Source organism: Crinia signifera, chromosome 1 (genome assembly GCF_055691185.1).
Source record: "Crinia signifera chromosome 1, ASM5569118v1, whole genome shotgun sequence".
Lineage (NCBI taxonomy): Eukaryota > Metazoa > Chordata > Amphibia > Anura > Myobatrachidae > Crinia > Crinia signifera.
In genome coordinates, this window is record NC_139217.1 from 370,167,235 (window position 1) to 370,190,526 (window position 23,292).

A 23,292-nucleotide genomic window follows, 5' to 3' on the forward strand; every position below is an offset into this window, starting at 1 on the left:
AACTCCAGTGTTCTCATGGAAAAAATCCATGCCTTTGTTTCCAGGGGAATGCCAGGCATTTTTATGGGGACACCCAGAAAACACTGGGTGTTCCCCCTGGTTCAGACCCCCATCCACCCCCCCCCCCCCCCCCCCCAAAAAAAAAACTTGCCAATCGCTTCCCGGGATTTGCATATGTGCATAAACACACATGCACATGAGCAAAACCCCAAACATTGGGGAAGAGACCAAAATTGACCTGCTACGAGCAGGGCTGAATCGTCCCCAATGTGTACTAAGGCATTCCTATGGCTATGAAAATTAACTAGGGTACTACTACCTGTATATTTTTTGTTAAACAAGTTTAAGGGCCCTTTAAATAAATCCTCCTGAATAACTGTAAAACCAAAAAACTGCCAAGCATCTCCAAAAATCTCTTGAGATGCAAACAATCTAAAAGCAAACAATATTCTTTTTAAGATGAAACAATGGATCCATCAAAATCTATCCAAACTAAACAAAACACAAACTGTCTACAGCTGGAAAGCTTCAAATAATATGCAATGAAAATAAATAATAGTGTCATATTTTGTTTCCACCCTCCAGACATAATTGTGATCTTAGACATAATAATGCAAAGTGTAAAATATGTACTCTTAAAGGATCATGCACCTTACAATGAATTATATGAAATAGCGATGACTATTGTCAGAACCTCAGTGTGCAGACACATTAAAATTAATATCCCCATCTTAGTTTCCAAAAGAGTAAAGGTAAATATGAATGTGCAGACGTTCTCTATTTCATAATAAAATGTAATGAGGATATGTAATTCTTCATGTGTCGAATTCAAATAAGACTTTGGGCGAGATGTAATAAAGTGCAAATTTTATACTTTCGCAATTTATTGCAAAAAACGGCTGACTGCACGTTTTACGAAAATTGCACATTTAATAGGATGCGAATTGCGGTAAAAATTGCACTTTTGCACCCAGATGTTTTTCCATTATAAAGTATACAATTCGCAAATTTAATAGGGTGCAATTTTTGGTAAACGTTACCAAAAAGAGCAAAAAAATTAGACCAGAATTTGACTGGTAAATTTGACAGAACCATGCACAGATCATTGGGATCTGTGTATGGTTCTGTCTTTAAAAATGTGTAAACGTAAAAATAAAAAATAAATGGCGTGGGGTCCCCCCTCCGGAGCATAACTGGCAACAGGCTCATTGAGCCGGACCTGGTTCCAGAAATATGGGGACAAAAGTGTAGAGGTCCCCCGTAATTCTGAAAGCAGCCCAGGACTCTTGGACCAGTTGTGGTTCCAAAAATATGGGGAACAAAAAAAACTAGGGGTCCCCTATATTTTGAAACCAGCAGCGGGCTCCAACAGCCCATGGTGTCATGCCACAGCAAAGGGACATTTTATGTAAGGTCCCCCAGCTGTACTATGTGGACTGTGGCTGGTCAGCACTGACTTCACCCGTCCAGGGCTGAAGCCCAGGGCTGTCCCCAGGATCCCTAGGCAGTGGACGCCTGGCTGATACATGTAAAATTTAATTAAAAAAACATTGCTTTTTACAGTCAAACCACAAGTCCCAGCATGCGGGGCATTAATGGGCCCCCTTGGACTTGTAGTTCACCTGTAAAAAGAATGTTCAAATGAAAACACACACACACAGAACAGTATAGTTTTAATACATACACTAGCATACATTACCATTCCAGGCTCCAGCGGTGACACTCTGCTACAGCCTCACCCTGCACTGACTGCGGGGTGAGCTGTCTCCCCTTGCAGTTACTGTGGGTTGAGCTGGCTTCCTCCGCACTAATGACATTAGACGCCTACAGCCAATCAGGGCTGAGTGCTTCTATAGCACGGAGGAAGCCACCCCACCCCACAGTCAGTGCGAGGGGAGCTGGCTCCCCTCAAAGTCCTTGTAAGGGAAGCCGGCTCACCTCAGCTGTGAAAAAAAGCAATGCTTTTTTAATTTCATTTTACATGTATCAACCTGGTGTCCACCGCCTAGGGATGCTGGGGACAGCCCCGGGCTTCAGCCAGCCATGGTGCGCATGGTCCAGCCGGGGGAACTTACGTAAAAAGTGCTGAGGTATGACACCACGGGCTGTTGGAGCCCGATGCTGGTTCTAAAATACAGTGGACCCCCAGTATTTTTGCAACCAGGTCTGGCTCAATAAGCCTAGGGCTGGCTATGCTCAGGAGGGGGGACCGCACGCCATTTTGTTTTGTACTAAATACCTCACACTTTCATTTCTAAATATTTTCTTTACTAAAAAGCATACTTTTTCCTTACTAAAAATCGCACTAAATTGCATGCAAACCAGTTTGATTTTGTGTAAATGATTGCCGCTTTAAAAAAAGACTGGAGATTTCTTACCAAATCTCTCACTTTCTGAATCTTTAATCCTATTAAATTTCACCCGTTGTCTAACAAAATCGCTCCCTGTTACATTTGTGAGTTTTTCAAAAAATTTGCAATTTTTTTCACATGCGATTTAGTGCGATTTTAAAACATGACTAAAATCGCACCCTATTACATCTCGCCCTATTACTGGTGATGTACTGTATTGTACAGGCTGTCCAAGTGCCCATCTGCAGCTCTGTGGTACTATTCAGAGGAGCATGGAACTCAGCTGGATCTCCTCTTAATAGCTATAATTGAGAAAACTTGTGGGCTATGAGGAGGTACTTTAAGTGTAAGCAATGATCCAGCAATTTCACATGGAGCTCTTGCACCCAGGTTAGTGCAGGTGCAGATCCATGCTTATAAGGAAGGTTGTTGCTCTCACAAACAGATGAATAGAGGAGGTGCTGTCACAAAGATGCAACATACAGTACTTGGGAAGAAAATGTTATTCACTGGGAATAGTCGGGCGCCTTGCAATGAGCTGGTTCTCCGATTAGAGCGGCTGCTTAGTTGTGGGGGTAGTCACTCCCCACTAGAAAATTCAAAAAACACACAAAAAGACTCGCACTAGGTGAGTCAAGCAGCGCTCAGATCAATGAAATAATACCAAAAAGTTTGGAAAAGTATAACAATTTTACTGTTTCTTTAAAAACACATATTAGTACAATACACAAATAAATAAAACAATTTATAATGGCATAATGGATGGGGGGGGGGAAGATAAAAGTAAATTGGAATGAATGTAAAAAATTGCAAGTAAATTTAAAAGAAAAAAAGTCCCGCCTCAATGGACACAAAAGAATCTACTGTGTCGACACTTTTGAAGAAATGACAGGGATTCACTACTCATTGTTGGTAATATGCACATACCTGTCATTTCTTCAAAAGTGTCGACACAGTAGATTCTTTTGTGTCCATTGAGGCGGGACTTTTTTTCTTTTAAATTTACTTGCAATTTTTTACATTCATTCCAATTTACTTTTATCTTCCCCCCCCCATCCATTATGCCATTATAAATTGTTTTATTTATTTGTGTATTGTACTAATATGTGTTTTTAAAGAAACAGTAAAATTGTTATACTTTTCCAAACTTTTTGGTATTATTTCATTGATCTGAGCGCTGCTTGACTCACCTAGTGCGAGTCTTTTTGAACATACAGTACTTGACTACTCTTTAGCAAGAGACAAGAGACACTGGCTTTTTCGGGTAGTCCCCCACACCCACTGGCTTCTACCAGAGATCTTAAAAGTAGGGAAGTTTGATATGCGGCTGACTATGAATAAGGCCAGAATCCCCATTATTTCCAAATATACAATTAGGCCGCAGATGCGGCCATGTTTATATAAGAGGGAATGAGGCTTTGACTCAAGGTACCAATATGCACCTTTGTATTGCTGTATACGCCTCAGGTACTAAAACATTCCTCCCAACTTCCATACGTGAGAATCGGGACACCCCCGTGTTCCTGAAAAGGGACATGGCCTAGCACAAGGTGGCATGGCTTCACGGAGGTGCCTGCAATCATGAAGCCACACCCCTGTTTCACTGTTTGGGGGGGATTGCCAGTGCTCTGAGAGATGCTGGCCATGCCCCATGTCCCTCCATCTCCTGTGAGTAGGTGCTGTACATCTATTCACTTCTGTGACAGGGTGGACTCCCAACTGGCCACAGCGGGACATTGCCGGCCCTAGGCAGGACGTGGGACAGTCATTCAAATCGCGAATGTCCAGCGGAAATAGGGACAATTAGGAGGTATGCTAAAATAGGGACTATATCCTGGGTCTGAAATAGACACCTTACAGCATTATTATTTTAGAAATTAGGAACATACTGAGCCAAGCATAAATGACTAAACACCTGATAGTCTGGCTTATTATACTGAAACCAATATAATACATATAAAGTAGATGCATCTGTTTTATATTTTTATTGTAGATGCTAGAATAACAATCTTGACCATAGGGTTACTATAATGTTCAATAATTTACTGATCTGAGGCCGGCACTGCATCTTTGTACACAGCCAATAGGACTCACAAAGCTTTCTCAGTAAAATCCAAACAGCTGTGGAATTTGCATAATTTGTCATAGATGCTGCTTACACAATCGCAGCTGCAGTGGCAATAGCGCACATCTCTGAATCAGGCCCGTTGTACCAACGTAGTGTAAGAAAATATATAATTCAATCTACAAATCTGTTTACAAGGTAGAAATGCCCCCGCTACCGCCTTTTATATCATTTTACACTAGCCTTTAATAAAGGTGTCCTCCGAGCAGGGCCGGCTCTACCACTAGGCAGCTTTAGGTAGCTGCCTAGGGCACCGGGATCTAGGGGGGGCGCCACCAAGTCTGCCTATCAAAAAAATCAATGATGTCTGTGACGATCCTTGTTGTACTTAATGCAGGTGTCTGCTGTGGAACCTATAAGACCTCATCTCCACACTTTCTCTTGAGGCATACTTCCTACATTACTGTCCTCTCTTCCTGTACTCTGTACTTCCTGACAGTTCCGTCATTAGACGGGCTTCCCCCCTTCTCCTCCACGCGTTAGTGACCAAGCGTCAAAGCGAAACACGTGTCTGACTCGCAGGACACACCTCCCCGAGGACACCCTCTCCATTGCTTCACCCCGGACACGCTGCTCAGGCACCTGTTGCCCGCCCCATCGGCAGTAAGGTAAAGCAGGCTTAAGCCTGCCAGCTCATCCATTGAAGGGGGATATCCCCTGCCATTCTTTCACTCCTTGGGGATCACCGGTCGACACGCCGCCCCGGCGTCAGGCGCTTTGCCGCTTTGCCAGCGTTAAGGTAAAAGAAGGCTGAAGCCTGCCAGCACCCCCTCATCTAGCAGTACTATCCGTTATAGTACTGGTCACTTAGTGCACCAGCATTTTACATGTCAATTGATGATATTGAAGGTCTATATATTGATGTTTAGCTGACACAGCTTTATCTATTACAGGCAGCAATAGACGGGGCAGTTCACTTTGAGTGGCTTGCCTAGAGGCTTATACTCTATATTGTGTTGACTTGGCGTTATTTAATACAGATAGCTGTACACGCTTCAGCTCATCTTGCAGAGTGATTAGTGCATGGTTGTTTATTATTATTGTTTCCGCACTCTTAAACATCGGACGCATATTGTACCAATGTTGAATGGTGGAGTTCAAAGGTCCACTATATATGTGTGTTGTGCTGATATAGCCTTAATCATCACAGACAGCAGGTGACTTTTTTCTCCCTAATATCTCATTCAAATTGTTGGTAACACCATACTTATACTGGATACAGCCTACATCATACTCTATGTGAATGCACACTCTATATCGCCCGTTTTTGTACTATGCTGCTTGCCTGTATACTAGAACTAAATGTGATTCTACAGTTCTCGTTGCCTTATTCATGCTAATATTCATCTTTTGAGACCACGGCACCTACCGCCATCTACTTTCACAACAGTGTTTATTCTAAGTGAACTATATGTTAATTTGGTTGTTATCACTGTATAACTAAAGAGACTGTCTCAGGGTGTGGAGACTGTCTCAGGGTGACAATTACCCCGAAACAGAACCTCCTGTATATGAACCTAACCTCAGAGCGAACCGCCTATGTTCTGTTCAATAACAGTGTCTAAACAAACCCCGGGGTGAACTGGGTGGTCAGATTAATTAAACCCTGACACCCGGAACACTAGCCTTTGATTGGACTGAGGGTACATTCATCTTTTTCAAATGTTCTCCAATCCTTATGTAACTATCACTTATGTCAACTCAGGCAACTCGCCGTAACGCTATTTTTTCTCCTCATTCAAGGGAGGACTGCCTTGCCCCCTCTCTCTCATCCGCAATCCTATACTGGGTACGATTGTGGACAGCAGAAGCGGGGTCCAGACAAACACATCCGACCCACTATTCACTATCCTATCCACAATCCTAACTTTAAGTGACTCTCTCATTGGCATCACCAGAATCTACCTCCCTGCAATGCCTACATGGTAACAGGGAGAGATTCCAAGGGGTTAGCCAACAGCAGAAGCACGCTCTAGCTCACTTCGGATCAGCGTTGCTCTCTCATTATTTACCTACAGCCATACCTCACTGAAATCGCCTGGTACCACCCGAACCCAGAAGCTAAACATTGATGGGCCGACCTAGTACCTGTCTGGGGAACTAACAGGGAATAGTCGGTGCTGTAGCTCACCATAACAGCAGAAGCAAATGCGCTGTGGGAGTTATGCATGACCGTTATCTTTTCTCTCCTTCCTCTCACCCCATTTTCTGATCCTCTGTCCACTGTCCCCCAGCATTTTTCATCTTTCTCCGGTATTAAGGAGGTGTGTCCTGCGCCACAATAACTGTTATTTTCCTCCACGATAAAAAAATCAGATGCCAAATTATTGATTTTTCATGTATTTTTAGAGGAACAGTTGATGTATAAAGACATTTTCGCTGCATATACTTACAAACCCACCACTGAATTGGGTTTTCTCTGATTTATTCCTTCAAAGTGGAGGGATGAACCAAATCTTTATTTTAAGTGTTGAACCATTAAAAGTTACATTTTAATATGTAGACATCATCTCATTTTCATTTTCATATTGTTTATAAGTGTGCCCCAAAAAGCCTTGTCGGGTTCCCTTTGAGTCGTCTCCAGACTCCATTTTTTCAGTTCAACGATTGAACTCCAATTTGGGAGCACCACCAACCATAGACCAAAGCCGTTAAATCGTATAACAGAGCAACGGTGCGTATGTTGGTAATTATAGATTCCTACCTACTAATTATACCTGTGCCAATCCAACCCAACCCCATAAAAGGTCTCCAGTGAAAGCAGGGGTCTTAATCACCTTCCTGGGGGGCTGGGTGGACCACTAAATTTTTGGGAGGCTACCTCCCATTACAGAATGTTAGGCAAGTATGCATTAAGGGGTTGGAAAATGGTTATTGGTGGCAGTATGGGGGGGGCGGCAGTAGGTTGAAGTTTTGCCTAGGGTGCTTAGAAGCCTTACACCGGCCCTGCCTCCGTGTGCACATGTTGTCTTCTGGCCCACTGCAAATTTCTTCATCATCTTGCAATGTTATCCCAATCCCTTGATGGGTTTATAATTGCAGTTGCCCAAATATAGGTGTACTTCAGCTCCAAAACAGACACTACATAGCTAATATTTTGTGCTAAATAAATATTCTCAAATAACCAGACCTGGCAACAAGGGGGTACAAAGGGAACATCTGTCCGGGCCCAAGATTCAGTGGGGCCCCTAGGGTACAGATGCTATGGGTACAGATATTTATTCACAATTATTCAATGTGCAGTCATTTGAATAGATTGCAAATTCTCTCATTTGTGATCCATGCTGAATAAGCTCTAGTGTCTGCTATCTGCAAAGTACAGAGACCATCGCAGCTTCAACTAGTGTGAGGCAGTCGCCGCTACTTCAAGCTGAGCTTGAAGAACCGAATCTGACTGGTGGAGCCTGCACCAGTGACAGTGCGTGGTATGGTTGGAGACAGAGCAGCCATCAAGTGGGGGGACTCCAGTCCTGGGCCCAGACAGATTATAAAGTAAAGTTTGACTTTATAAAGTAAAATTTGTCATAAACAAAGCTCACATTTCCCTTGAAGCAATGTACAGGTAGATTAGTAGTGCAGCGAGTGCTGCCGATACCAGGCATTAGAGGTGTTCAAGAAAGAGAAGGGGGACCCTCGCGAGAAAATAAAATACTTCTATATGAATCCATCTCTTTGTCTGTCTATCTACAGTATCTACAGAGTTTATCGCTGTTGTGCGAATTCGCAATCCATTAGTTTAACGAATGACTGCATGCATATGGGTGCGCGAGCTAAAATAGCAACAAAAATAGCAAAAATACCTATTTGCAATACCCTTACGATTTGACTGAAATTAAATGGACATTTGGGTGTGGTAATCTGATGTTTTCTGGTAGTATCAGCGCCGGCCTTGATCAGCTTGTCTCTGTCGCAGAGTTATGGAAGGTTCAGACTTGCTCACATTTGCACAGAAAAAAATATGATGCTTTGTGAATTGTGTATGGATGGCGATATTTTCTCAGATTTGCACAAGGCGGGGTTTATTTCTGTTTGGACGGAGGCTAACTACTCGCAATCATCTGCTGGTCCCCCTTGCCCAGGTCTCTGTAGGTTCCTGCTGCCAAGGTCCCATTTCCTGTACTGTACAGTTGCCAGGTGCCAGACATGGTGCATGCGCATAACCAGCAGTGGTACTGTGCATGGACAAAAGCATGACTTCTATAGGCTTCAGCCCATAGAAGCTGGCTGGGGCTGCACAGTAGGGCAGGGAATGGCTTCCTACAGGCAGTTGGGAAGGAACACCCCCCAATGGGAATGTTTGTCATGCGGCTGACTGGCAGGTAGGACTTCCAATAGGAAGTCACTGACAGTCACTGTGGAAGGGGAGTCAACCGGATCCCTTCCTCAAATTTCAGGTGTGCCAGTCTGATGCCAATCTCCCATCCAAGTACAGATAATTGGTACTTTGCTGTATGTAACGCTACTCCAACCACTTCTGAATTATCCCCTGTATGCTGCTGCCAGTGTAAACAGTAGAGGGCTTTCAGAGATACAATACTACAGCATGTGTTTATATATTTTATTATATCTCATTCAGAACAAGGTGTACTAAAGGGAAATTGCAGCCAAAATCCCAAAACTGCAGTTCAGACCTCGGAGTCAGTAGGTAACTCCTACTGGTGGTATTACCCAATAGATTCCTATGGGCATATTGTCAAAATTCCCGCTGAGGTGGATCCAAACGGAACTCTTCAAGCACCTCCCACAGTGTACACATCAGTCTGCGCATGTACAGAAAGGCTCCCAGGTCCTAAACCCAGAAGTCCTTCTATCACAAATTACAACTCTTTGTGATTTTAATTGCATTACTAAGTAGATAACAGTTTAATTAACCTTTGTATATATATACCTGATAAGTGGAGGGATGTAACACATCACAGATGCAATGCTAAATCCTGCTGCAATAAGAACATTTTCTACCTAAACACCATGACCTTAAATGTGTGCACTGTGCAGTTTGTTTATTCTCCCCGTGTTTGCGTGGGTTTCCTTTTGGTACTCCGGATTCCTCCCACAATTAATTGGCTACTGACAAAATTAACCTTATTTAAGTGTGTGCATGTACGCGGGCAAAATAGATTGGCCAAGCAGTTCTTTTATCTGTCATCAAATTCTCTATTTCTATGTAACTATCAAATTCACTGGTGGGCACATACGGTACGTATGAACACTGGTGCAAAGGAAAAAGGTTTCGCTGCCGTGTTTCCCATAACAACAAAGCGGGCTCTTTAATTCTTTTATTAGATTTTGCTAAGAATCTAAGAAAGGAAACAAGTTCCATTCTGCCACTGAGCATTTATTTATTCATGAGGCTGAGTGGCACAATAATTTATTCGCAGTTTCTCTGAATTTCTCCCGAGAGTAAAAAGACCATTTGTTCTGTACTCAAACACTTTAATATCATAATAGCATTTTACTCTGCCGATTGCACCTCAGTAAATAATGGGATTTCCTCTTCAGGATAGCCATATATCACATCTTTACTCCCATTACCAGGTTGACCTCTAGCTCCTTCATATTAACCTCAAGCTACTTTATCATAGCATCTCAATGAGGTAATCATTGTTCACATTTCACCTTAACCAAATACTTTGCAACTTTCTTCAATGGCCTCCAACTGCTCTTAATTTTATATATGCTTATATTTGCACAAAATGCGCTTATCATCCTGTTTGGTAATAATGTATATACATAGAAATAGTGTGTGATTGCATTGTATGGTGACATACTGTATATTAGAATCTAGAACAGTTGGACATAGGACACGTTATTCCATAACACCCACATTTTTGTAATGTTGTTGTACACTGATATGTATACATACATCTGTTCTGCCTCCTTCCAAAGAAAGTGCAGCATTTATTTTTTTATTTATTAACAGATTCTTATAAAGCGCTCACCTATATTCCGCATCGCTTTACAGAGAATATTTGAACATCCACATCATGGGCAGTATGGATGGTGTAATGGTTAGCATTACTGCCTCAAAGCACTGAGGTCATGGTTTCGATTCCCACCATGGCGCTAACTGTGTGGAGTTTGTATGTTCTCCCCGTGCTTGCATGGGTTTCCTCCGGGTCCTCCTGTTTCCTCCCACAATCTAAAAATATACTGGCAGGCTAATTGGCTCCCAACAAATTAACCCTAGAATGTCTGTGTGTGCGTGTACATGTGGAATATAGATTGTAAACTCCACTGGGGCAGGGACTGATGTGAATGTTCAAATATTCTCTGTAAAGCGCTGTGGAATATGTGTGCGCTATATAAGAAACTGTTAATATATGATTAAATCAGTCCCTGCCCCAGTGGAGCTTACAATCTATATTCACTACCACATATACACACACCGACACTCTAGGAGCCAATTAACCAACCAGTATATTTTTGGATTGTGGAAGGAAACCCATGCAAGCACAGGGAGAATATACAAACTCCACACAGGGCCATGGTGGGAATCAAACCCATGACCTCAATGCTGTAAGGCAGTAATGCTAACCATTACACCATCCATGCTGCCAATCAATTCCTACTGTATATAATAAAATGCTAATGCTGCTCTTCACCTCTACAGGGGGATTCTAGTGTTGTGTTCACCAGCGGCCACCAGATGGCGCCTTATGGAGCAATTCAAGTGTTGCTTTATTTCAGCATGCACAGTTGCCGGTGCTGGCATTTCCGTTATGTTATATTTGTAATTTTGCCAGTAACTTGCATTATAATATATGCCTCAAGACCACACACCCACAGTAGAGCACTTTTTTTATTCTGCAGATCTCTATGGTTTTATCACACAATGCAAGCATCCAGATAGCATATGCTGTGCCTGTGGGTGGTTTGCTGGGCCTTGGTAGAGAGAGGGAGAGTGGTCAACTTGGAGAGGAGTGGCAAGGCCCCCTCCAATTGGGCCCACTCCTCTCCGGCATGCACAGGTCTGAGAGGATCTCTGCTGCACATGGGTGGATCACCAGAAAATGGCTGATGGCACCAATGGTCATTTTACAAGAGATATTTGCTGTTGTGAGTATAATATATAATAGTTATAATAGTTAGGTGCAGGATGTATGTTATGTTGTGTGACTCCCCTGTGAACCCACGGGCCCATGTGCACCCCACACCTTGCTCCCACTGTGGATATGCCAATGATGTGAGGGCATGATTCTGCGATTATATGATAATGGTGCAGAACCTCACTATACAATACAGAGATTTGCAGTACTGTAAAGATGGGGCATGGGTGTGATGATGCAAATTAGCGTGAAACACACCTTTGGCCACATGGACAGTACACTGTATGCAGGAAGCTGAGGCGTAGTTAGAGTGGCACCGGCGGAGCTCTTGCTCCGGGCGCCAAAGGTTTGCAGGGCACCCCTCTGCTGTGTCCTGTGCGGCTCCCCCGCACAGGACACAGGGAGAGGGGTAAAGCCTGCAACTGAGGGCTGGGGGGGTGGGGGGTTCCGTGATATGAGCTTGCTCCAGGTGCCCGGGCTGCACCCTACACCACTGTCAGGAAGTGGGTGGAGCCAGTCAGATATACGGTACAGCTCAAGGAGACTTGAAAGCACTTCCACTCAAGCCAGAGCACCACCAGAGATTCAGGAGCTCCTCAGCAATTCCATAGTAGGCAAGTACTGTATGTGCTAAACTCGGAAGCACTATGCTGCTCAGGTGCAGAGACAATTGTTTCTGAGGAAGATGTATTACTGTGTTAACAAAACGACCATAACACACATTAGTATTAAAACTCGTAGAGTCAGAGTTTGCTGATTTGTGCCACTTAAACGTGGTATTTATCAATGCAAACACTAGTTCATATCTCTGACCACTGTAAAGATAGTAAGCAGAAATATCCATGGTGATATGATCATACAGCTGTGACACAAACGTCAAGACTCCGCAACTCTTCAAAAAATGACCATAAACCATATATTACACATTCTCTGTAATAAAACATACACAGATACAGTATAAACATTAGATAATATTTATAACACAGCTTTGTTTAACTATCTACTGTATAATAATGATATAGGTTAAAGAAATTGAATTTAACGATTCTCTGAACCTTGACATTTCGGGCAAGATCCAAATCTGCAGAGATGTACTAAATATAGAGCTATAAAAGCCTGCAGTGCTAGAAGCTGTCATTTCCAGCACTACCACACTTTTACAGGAAGCCGTACTTTCCCTCACCCACTGACGCAGATAGAGGTTACTTGCTTCACTGGATGCAGTTTAGCACCTGCTGTAATGGATGTGACATTGTTTGTTCACAGTGACACCTCAGTAAGAATTATGAGGCCTGCTTGAGAATACAGCACCTGGATTTCATCAGTTTTAGATTAACTGTAAATCTTTCTCCACATAAGCAGGCTAAACAAACATACAATAAAGAAAGAAATAATCTGTTTTACAAATGGACATACAGCATTGGAAAGTATATGTGAAATAATCCAGTCTATTTGAAAGATATAAATGATTTTTGCAGTGCAGCATAATGTATTGGTACTTTACAGGAGCGTATCCAGAAAAAAATGGATCAGTCAGATCCATGCAAGAAAATGACGGGGGCCAAACGAGTAGGGGTCACCTGTATTTTGGCAAACAGCACCAGGCTCAATCAGCCAGCGATGTCATGCAACAGCTGGGGGACATTTATTATATAAGGTCCCCCGGCAAAAACATAATCTCCACACCTGATTGGCTCTGCGCGGCTCCATAGAAGCCCTTGTTATGAATTTAATGAATTTGGGATGTTGCCCACTAGTAGCAGCAGATAGCACATACCTCCCAACTTTTGACCTGAAGAAATAGGGACACCCGAAAAGGGGGCGGTACGTATGCAAATGAGGGCGCGGCTTATGCTAATTAGCCGCAACCTCATTTTCATACGAGAATAGACGCTGTGCGCATGCGCACAGCGTCTATTCTACTAGATTGGGGGGTCTCCCAACTGCCACCCCCCGCAGCGGGACAATGCCTGCCGCGGGTGGGACATCGGGACAGGACCCGAAAATCGGGACTGTCCCTCTAAAATCGTGACAGTTGGGAGGTATGAGATAGCAGCTGATAGCTTGTGATGATAATGCAGGCAGAGAGCATGGTGGTGCAAATTAAATGGTTCTAAGCATACCTCCCAGCTAGGAGACAGGGCCTGCGATCCCTACAAGGGGTGGAGCTTCTGGGTGAAGGGGTGGGGTTAGGTTTAAGGGGCAGGGCCCATCGCTGCAACCCCCATTTCTACATTTTAATGGGCTTCCCTATCAGTTAGGCTGCCCCCAGTTCCTTCCCTGCTCTCCACCCAGTCCTTGCCTGCACTGAAGAGATGCCATACACAGGAGCACAGCTGCAGAGCAGCGATAATCTACAGCTCCCTCCAACTGCACCCCTGCCATTGCCCCCTTTCAACTGCTCCTGGACATTGCCAGCCATGGGAGGGACAGCAGGACATTCTCCAAATAGCGAGACTGTCCTGCTGCAATTGGGAGCATTGGGAAGTACAGCACTGATGGCAGGGGTGGTAACTACAGTAAGTGCACCTCATAGGCTTTAACTGAGACTGCAATCAAATGGGAGATGTACAGGGTGGAATGCAGGAAGCATTGTGGACAATGGAGTGTGCACAGGGCAGACAGCCATGAGTGGAGTCTGTGCTGAGCACCCAGCAATAGTGACTAGCACTGAGAATTACACAGGAGCACACAGGAAACTATGGAGAGTATCACAGGAAAACATTGAGCTTCGAGTAACATAGCAGCACACTGGACTATGGAACCAAACTCTGGAATGATTGCATATAGGAAGCTACAGCAGGATTTGGTCTGGCAATGATTAATAGCCAGGGAGAGACATATAGGACATCCTGGCTGCTGATAAGTCACTGGAGTCACATGATGCAGAGAATCAGATTTAGTTTTAGTTGAAAAGTAATCAACTGACTAATGGAAAGATGGTGACACCCATGTCCAGGCGAAGGGTTCCACATGTGCTACAAACAACTTCTGAGAGCAACAGTGCGGGACACATCTAATCAACTTGGGAAGCAAGTGCAAAGCAAGGAAGCGTTAGCACAGGGCAAGAAAATGGTGACAGTCAGTCCATTGTGTGACAGCTGGATTGCAAATGTAAAAGTTCACAGTTGATTGGGGATGAGCACACAGCATAGAAAACACCATGGGGTTGGGGCTGCGATGATGTTTAGCAACCTGTTCCCATCCTATCCACTCCAACCTTCCTCTACACAGACCTCCTAGAGAGGGCCTTTTGGATATCCACAATTATGCCTAGTGACCTACAGTATATGAGCCATTCAAATAGCTTTAGTAGATTATTATGTGAGTATTAAAAGAAAATAAATACATTTGAATGAATTGTATACCAAGGTAATTTTCATGGAGAATAACCTTGGCTGTTTTAGAGGGGTTTATTTACTTAAATTGGAGTTCTATTTCAGATGGGATGTTTCTCTGAGCAACCAATATATTTAGCACCTTCTAGAAGATAATAGAATATTTTTGGTTGCCCATAGCAACATCCAATGAGAAATAGAGCACCCATTTTAGTAAATAAAACCCAGATATTGAGGGCGTGATTCCCCAAAGTCTGCAGGTGCTTCCCGCCACACATCGCCAGCTACCACATTCTTACTAATAGCATATGCACTAACATATGTGATTATTAATGCAGTAGAGTACAGTCCTTACGATAACAGCTGTCATTTGCAATGCGACTATCTCTGGACTTTAATGTCTGCAACCCTAGAGTCTCTCTGTGCATGCGCATAGTGATGGCGGCAGTGGGGCATGTTGGGAGGGACCCTGACAGCACTGCAAAGAGAAGCCCATAGGCTGCTACAGGGTAATGCCAATTTCGCACTGGCGGAGGGGCTTTGGTGCATTCAGAAATGTAGTAAAAACCTGAAAACGGGGTTTTTTCCTTATTTATTTACTTTAGTGCACACTGCCCTGTATCAGAAATTTGATGAGCTTGTCTGAAGATCTGCACTGAAGTATAAAGAATTCCCCTTAATTGTTATAATATGGGGAAGAAAGTTTGACAACTTCAAAAAATCTACTGCTACCAGGAATGGGACAAAGTAACCATAGATGGGAGCAAGTAACCAGGAATGGGAGCAAGAAATGAAAGTTGGCATCGCCTGATTGCGCATAGGGTGTGCCTGGTGTGCACCCTAATGTCTGACAACATCCCCACCAGGGCTGATGTTACCCACTCAGCACAGGATGCAGAGCAGGGAGGCACTGGGCAGGAGAGGCGCTCTCCGTGCTCTGCATCCCTGCTGCTGCTGTCCTGTTGCTGCCATCGCTGCCCTTGTCACACTGTGTGGCAGGCATCAGCCACGCCAGCAGCTAGAAGATCCTCGCACCCTTCTGTGTCAGGAGCAATTTCTAATAGGGAGGTGGAGCTACCGTGGCAGAGGGGACAGAGCTACCTGTGGGAGATGGCACTACGGGGGTATTACGTATATGGCACTACAGTTTGCGTTACATAAATAACACTATGGGGGTATTACATAAAAGGCAATACAGGGGACATTACGTATAGGGCACTATGGGGGGTCATTACGTAAATGGCACTATGGTTGGGGGGCATCACTTATACAGCACTACAGATTGCATTTGGTAAGTGGCAATATGGCACTATTTGGGGCATTATGTATTTGGCTCTTTGGGGGGCAGATTGTGGACATTTTCTGGGGTTTACAGTTGAAAAATGAGGCAGAGTATTAAATAGAATGCAGCATATAAGTGCATAAAGCTACTGTTAAAAACAATAACGCTAGTTTAGAGTGATACAATTATCATTGATCAAGAGTACATACATGTAAATTAGACAGGCAATGTAGTCAGAAGATCTTAAACTGCAGGATGAGGTAACAGAAAAATTGTCAGCTCATACACAGAATGTAGATATCATGCTGTGACAGATTAATGGGGCAACAGAGACCATAGGAAATGATTATTGCAGACTTTGGGGATCAGTCAGGTTAGAGAACACTGCAACAGATGTAGGATGATGCAATGTCTAAAAAAATGTACTAAAGCTATCATTTAAGTTGTGTGAGATGGATAAAATGATATGTTATATTCAGTTGTGAACAATTATATAACTTTTTAGGGTACTCTTTACCTAGAAGGGCGCCCATCGCGGGCATCGCATGTACATCGCATGCCATTATAATGGCATGCGATGCGACCGATGCGATGCCTGTGATTTTACATAGAAATACATGTTAAAATGTAAATCGCGTCGGTCGCATCGCATGCGACCAAAAAATCGCATGCGATGCGACCGACGCGATTACTGCGATTTCCCATAGGGAACAATGTTAAATGTCCCAATTGACCCGATTTTACATAGGGAACAATGTTAAATGGCCCACAGAGGCCAAATAGGCACCCTGAAGTGTGAAATGGCCCCCAGAGGCCAAATAGGCACCCTGAAGTGTGAAATGGCCCCCCCAATTGTTAACCCCACGATCAACGTCAACCTGAAGCGTAGCGAGCGCAGCGAGCCCGCGAGGGGCGGCGGTACACGTCCTACAACCTTTTCATACCCCCACTATCCACGTCGGCAAGGAGTTGAGAATAGAAAGTGTGGCGAGCGCAGCGAGCCACCGAGCCCGAAGCGTGGCGAGCGCAGCGTGCCCCGCGAGGGGACGCGGACACCTGTGAAGCCCACGAGGGGACGCAGATACTCCACGCCGACGTGGATAGTGGGGGTATGAAAAGGTCGTAGGACGCGTACCGCCGCCCCTCGCGGGCTCGCTCCGCTCCCCGCGCTTCGGGTTGACGTTGATCGTGGGGTGGCGTTAACAATTGGGGGGGCCATTTCACACTTCAGGGTGCCTATTTGGCCTCTGTGGGCCATTTAACATTGTTCCCTATGTAAAATCGGGTCAATTGGGACATTTAACATTGTTCCCTATGGGAAATCGCGGTAATCGCGTCGGTCGCATCGCATGCGATTTTTTGGTCGCATGCGATGCGACCGACGCGATTTTTTACCTTGCGATGCCCAAGATCAAAAGAGTACCCTTTTTAGTTCCTTGGATAGAGCAGCAATATAGTAATATTCAGGGGCGGATCCAGGAGAAAAGGACAGGGGGGCACCATGATAGGAAAGGATTTGGGAGGGGGAGGAGGGAGTGTTTTGGTGCCAGTGTACATGCTAAGAGAGGCGAGAGAGTAGAGCGCAGAGAGAGGGCGGCAATGGGATTAAAAATAGGCCCTGGTGTTTAACGTACACAGGACCACCTTGGTGTCAAAAGGGAAGGATGTAGTTGTGCGCGCACCAAAGGCATGCTCCGGAAAAGGGGGTGTGGTCAATCAATAGGGGGCGTGTCCTTGAGTGTAGTGTACCACACCATATACAACTTCTACACATTATGCAACAAAATTTAGATAATTCTACACGGATAGAGCCAAAATTCACAATATGCTTCATAAACAGGGACATTGTTCGCCAAAGGCACGCATTAAAAATGTACGCCATAATGCCCATTACATGTTAAGCCACACATCATAATGTCCATTATGTATTATGCCAAACAACATAATGCCTATTAAAAATGATGCTACACAAGTGCTGCTTACCTACATGCTCATTGCCAAGGGTTCCATGCTCATTGCCAGGGGTTCCATGCTCGTTGCCATGTGGGATTACATGAATACGTGCTCACGGGAGGCTGCCTGGATGTACTCAGAGTACTGCAGGTCCCGGCAATTTGAAATAATACCCTTTTCATACCAGAAAATGCAGGGACTTACCAGGGAATATGGTCCCAGGATCATGCAGGGACATTCCCGTGTTGGCCTCTTTTACACCAGCCTAGTCCCTGCATTTTCTGGTGTGAGGGGGAGAGAAAACCACCCCGCCCCCTTATATCATTTAACTGGCTATATCTTCAGAACCAACTGACCCATTTACATAAGACCAGTATTATATTGAAGAACTTTTGAGTGGGCTTCAAACTATTTTGGTCCAGTGAAACTGGGCCGTTTGGTTCCAGAGAAATCTGCCCTCAAAGAACATGAACAGCATGAATTATATTTCAGAAATAAAAAAAATTGGTTTACCCACAATATCTCCAGAACTAATTGACCCATATGGACCACTCTGGTATCAGATTGAAGACCCAGCATTTTGGGTTCGAATGCGATCACTCGTGTGACCACGAGCTTCTGTCATGCCAGGGGGGGGCAGCCTTCGGAACCGGATGGGTGTCGGAATTAGCGGGTCCCATGTTATCCTTTGGGGAAAACGTTCCAATTTGCCCGGCGGTATCTCCGGTTCCCAGGGGGCTAGCGACATGGGGCTGGGCTTGTTGGAAGGCCCTGGTCCTCAGCTATAAGAAATAGGCCATGAATCCACCCATGGTAACCTTATTAGTCTCAGAATTGCTATTTGTATCCAAAAACCTGAATTTCTTCAGTTTAAAAATTTGGTGTATGGTGGGTTCAGACATTGGGGCAGATGTATTAAGCTTGGAGAAGAGATAAACTGGAGATAAAGTGGAGAAAAGGTAAAAGGAGATAAAGCACCAGCCAATCAACTCCCAACTGTCTTTTTCAAACACAGCTGATTGGCTGGTGAATTTATCTCCTTTTACCTTTTCTCCACTTTATCTCCAGTTTATCTCTTCTCCAAGCTTAATAAATCTGCCCCATTACTGGTTAAAATATTAGTTTAAACATAAGAATATTCTTGTGGACCACTGTCAAATACAGCAGTAACATGAGATTGTGTAACGTGTGAGACCAAGAATTAATATACATATTGGAGGTTATTCTGATCGGAGCGGCCAAACGTGCGTACGTTCGCCATTACCGCACGCTAGCCGTACGCGGCCGTTAGGGTTAAGTCCACCCACAAATCAGCCGCTTACGTACGGGCAGAAATACCGTAGAAGGGGAGTGGCGTACAAATGAGCGTACGGCAACGTACGCGGACGGGACAGCCCTTGCACTCCGACAACAGGCGTACAACTGAGCGTACGGCGCCGTGTACGGCCGTCTTTCCTCCGTCTCCCCACCGACTTCTTGCGGAGATCTGAGCGTACGCCAGTTTACACGGACGGGTCCCTATTGTTTTCAATGGAAAACTCAGCTTATGTCACCGCTCGTGAGAGTGAGCGTACGTCCGTGCACGCTGGCATACCCTTCACATATATGGACCTGCAAATCTTGCCTCTCAACTACTAATCTGACAATTGATTAATTAATCTATTTGTTATTCACTTATTGTTTTCTATTAACTCAATTGTCTACCTTAATAAAGACCTAATAAAACTACATTTGAACCCACATTACATGTATATTTGTTATGTTCTAATGTGGCATTTTAATCACTATCTATGTGTCCCCATATTGCTGTTACTTTTAAATCAAGTTATGTTGGTGTTTCTGTATATGTACTAAATTATGTACGTAATTACTTTGTCCAAAATGTGTAACATGTATACCTACCCTGATGTTATGTGTGATGTTTTAATCGAACAACATTAAACATCCATGCATTTTCACTATGTGTTATTTTACTCAAAAACACACACATTCACACATCAATCATTACCCCTCACCTCAAATTACAAGTATAACTTACAGTACACATCTGTATGTACCTACCCTTACACGCCCTCTAACATATTTATTATTAAAAACACAGGCAATTTCGAACTGTAATCAAACTTTTATTTGAGACAAAAATCAAAAGGGGGGGGGATAAATAAAAAATTAAAGGCGGGCCTCCAGAAGGCCAAAAAGGAGCTGCAGGTATACAATGGTCAGCATGATTTCCCGCATGAGGGCTGCCACCTCCTCCTGCTGCTGTTCAGTGTCTGTAATGAAGGGATAAAACAAAAAATTAATATATAACATACACAAATGTTTGTTGTATTTGTACATAATAAAAAGTTCAGAGTTATGTGTGAAGGCCACATACATTTAGAAACTACATTGAAGATGGGTCTGCTGTAAACACAGTACTAAAAAATAATATGTTAACACACACATACTGTACATAGTAAATAACATTAATTCAATTACTCCTTCATCAATGAATGTATGCTGTATCCCAATTGGTACTTTGTTTTTGGGGGACTGTCCTCTAACCTCACAATTAGCCTGTGCTATTTAAGGGTTATGACATTGTTGTGGCTTAAGCACTCCTTACTATTTTAAATTTAGGACATTGCTGTACAAATTATAGGCCTACAGCTATGTTTGTAAAGCATGCATCCGCATGGCCTCACACACTATTACCAAAACAATCTCTACATTTAAGTTGCACCAGTGGCAGATTAAGCCTTTGGGGGGCCCGGGGTACTTTAGAGCGGGGGGCCCCCTTGCACTTGTCATTACTGGCCGCACACTGCATGGGCGAATATTATACTGTCGAAACATAGAGTAAAGGCAGAATAAACTTGGTCAATGGTTACCTGCAGGGGATATATATATATATATATATATATATATATATATAGACAGGGGGTTGGCGGCACTCGGAATAATAATAGACCCCATATATATATATATATATACACACACCACATGAAAAGCCTGTGTTTGTCCCTCTGCCCCTTACTCTGGAGGAGACCTCACAGTCCTAGTGCTGCCTCTGATTAAAAACCCTCCTATGACTAAGCTGCTGCTGCTGTTCTCCATGGACCTGAGAAGCATGTAATGAGCTCCACCAATCAGAGCTCAGCACAAACTTCTCAGCCTCTGTCCTCTGGTGCAAAGTGTCATGGGACTTAGTCAACTCCCAGAAATGCACTGCACACTTGTGCAATCAGTGTGCCTTGGCTCCCGATGCTCAGCACCATAAATCATTGTCACATTGGCAGATAGGTGAAGCTGCAGCACTACCCCACCCATGCACAAAACATTTAGCTAAAAAAAACAAAACATAACTTAAACATTTTATTTTTAAAAAATACATGACAACCACAGGGGGCCCCTAGCTAGAGGGGGGCCCAGGGGCACTGACCCCTTGCGCCTCCATTATAATCCGGCCCTGTGTTGCACATCATGCTGGGAACTGGAGTTACCCAACACCTGGAGCCACATAACTACCACACCACTAATGTCGGATATCTCATTGGATGTACTGTTATGTCAATTATTCAAGGGGTGAGGCATGGCCACACTCAAAAAAACCACCAAGGGGAGCCTTGTTCCTGGAGAAGGACAGGACACACCTCATGGTCGGCCTGCAGTGATATGTTGCAACTAATGTTGATGTTGGATACACATATGTGGTTGTTGTGATTGTTTATGTGTAGAAATGTGTAGGTCAACATTAGACACATTATTTACTTACGGCTACTTGAGCCATCCTGGTTGCCGCTGCTTGGCTGTGCAGTGGTTGGGGGGGTCAGGAGCAAGGTGGATGGTCCTTGAGTTTGGCCCGAGGTAGTGGGTGTGAGTGGGGAGTGGAGAGGTTTGGGGGTGGGTGGTGGAGAGGTGTAGGGGGGTAGGAAATGGGGTGGGGAGGGGGGGGGTGGGGGTTGTGGAGGTGGTGGGGGTTGTGGAGGGGGTGGGGGTTGTGGAGGGGGTGGGGGTTGTGGAGGGGGTGGGGGTTGTGGAGGGGGAAGGGGATGGGGAAATGGTGTGGGTCCAAACTGTACCCATTGTCTCCAGTGTTGGGGAGGGGGTGTGGGTTGGGGAGGGGGTTGTGGAGGGGGTGGGGGTTGTGGAGGGGGTGGGGGTTGTGGAGGGGGAAGGGGATGGGAAAATGGTGTGGGTCCAAACTGCACCCAGTGTCTCCTCTTCTTCCTCCTCCTCTTCTTCCTCCTCCTCTTCTTCCTCCTCCTCCTCTTCCTCCTCCTCTTTCTTCTCCTCCTCCTCCTCCTCCTCCTCCTCCTCTTCCTCCTCTTCCTCCTCCTCTTCTTCCTCCTCCTCCTCTTCCTCCTCCAGGGCTGCCTGGTCCCGGGCTGCCTGGTCCCGGGCTGCCTGCTCCCGTGCTTCCATACGTGCCCTTGCCCGTGCTGAAATGTTCATGTTGATGGCATAGAAATCGAAGATTGGGTTTCATAAAAAAGGGGGAAAGAAAAATTCACATTAGTCATGCTCATAACCTTCCAAATTATCATTGCTGTGATATTTCAGACATTTATCATGCAAACTATTTGATATCCTACACCCAAAAACTGATCAACTACTTAAACCCCCCCCCTTTACACCCCCTATACACCCCCTATACACCCATATACACCCATATACACCCATATACCCCCCATATACACCCATATACACCCATATACACCCATATACACCCCCATATACACCCCCATACACCCATATACACCCATATACCCCCCATATACACCCATATACACCCCCATATACACCCCATATACCCCCCATATACCCCCCATATACACCCCATATACCCCCCATATACACCCCCATACACCCCCATACTCAGGAACATATTTATAAAAAGTACACAAAACATTGCTAAAAAACGCTGACATCCTAGTAATCAAAACTTACATCGGGCAATATGGCGGCGAAGGCTGCTGAGAAGAACCGGCTGCCGCCGGCGCAGGTCTGACCAGCGCCGCTCAACCTGCCCCAGGCTTCTGCGGACGCCGGTCGTAGAGAAGATGAGGCGGCGGGCAGCAGTATACGCCCGCCGCTTGTCGGCATTACAGACATATGGGCCCCTGGGCCCCAGGTGACGGTCCATCACTTCCACCAGGGCCAAAAGCTCTGAGGTGGAAAAGGGCCTAGCTCTTGGACAAGTCATATTGGCAAT

At 44.6% G+C, this 23,292-nt stretch overlaps 1 pseudogene; it reads left to right on the forward strand.

Annotated features, from left to right (window-relative positions):
* Positions 1–6,486: 6,486 nt before the first annotated feature.
* LOC146039569 (5S ribosomal RNA) lies at positions 6,487–6,605 on the forward strand (annotated as a pseudogene).
* The last annotated feature ends 16,687 nt before the right edge of the window (positions 6,606–23,292 follow it).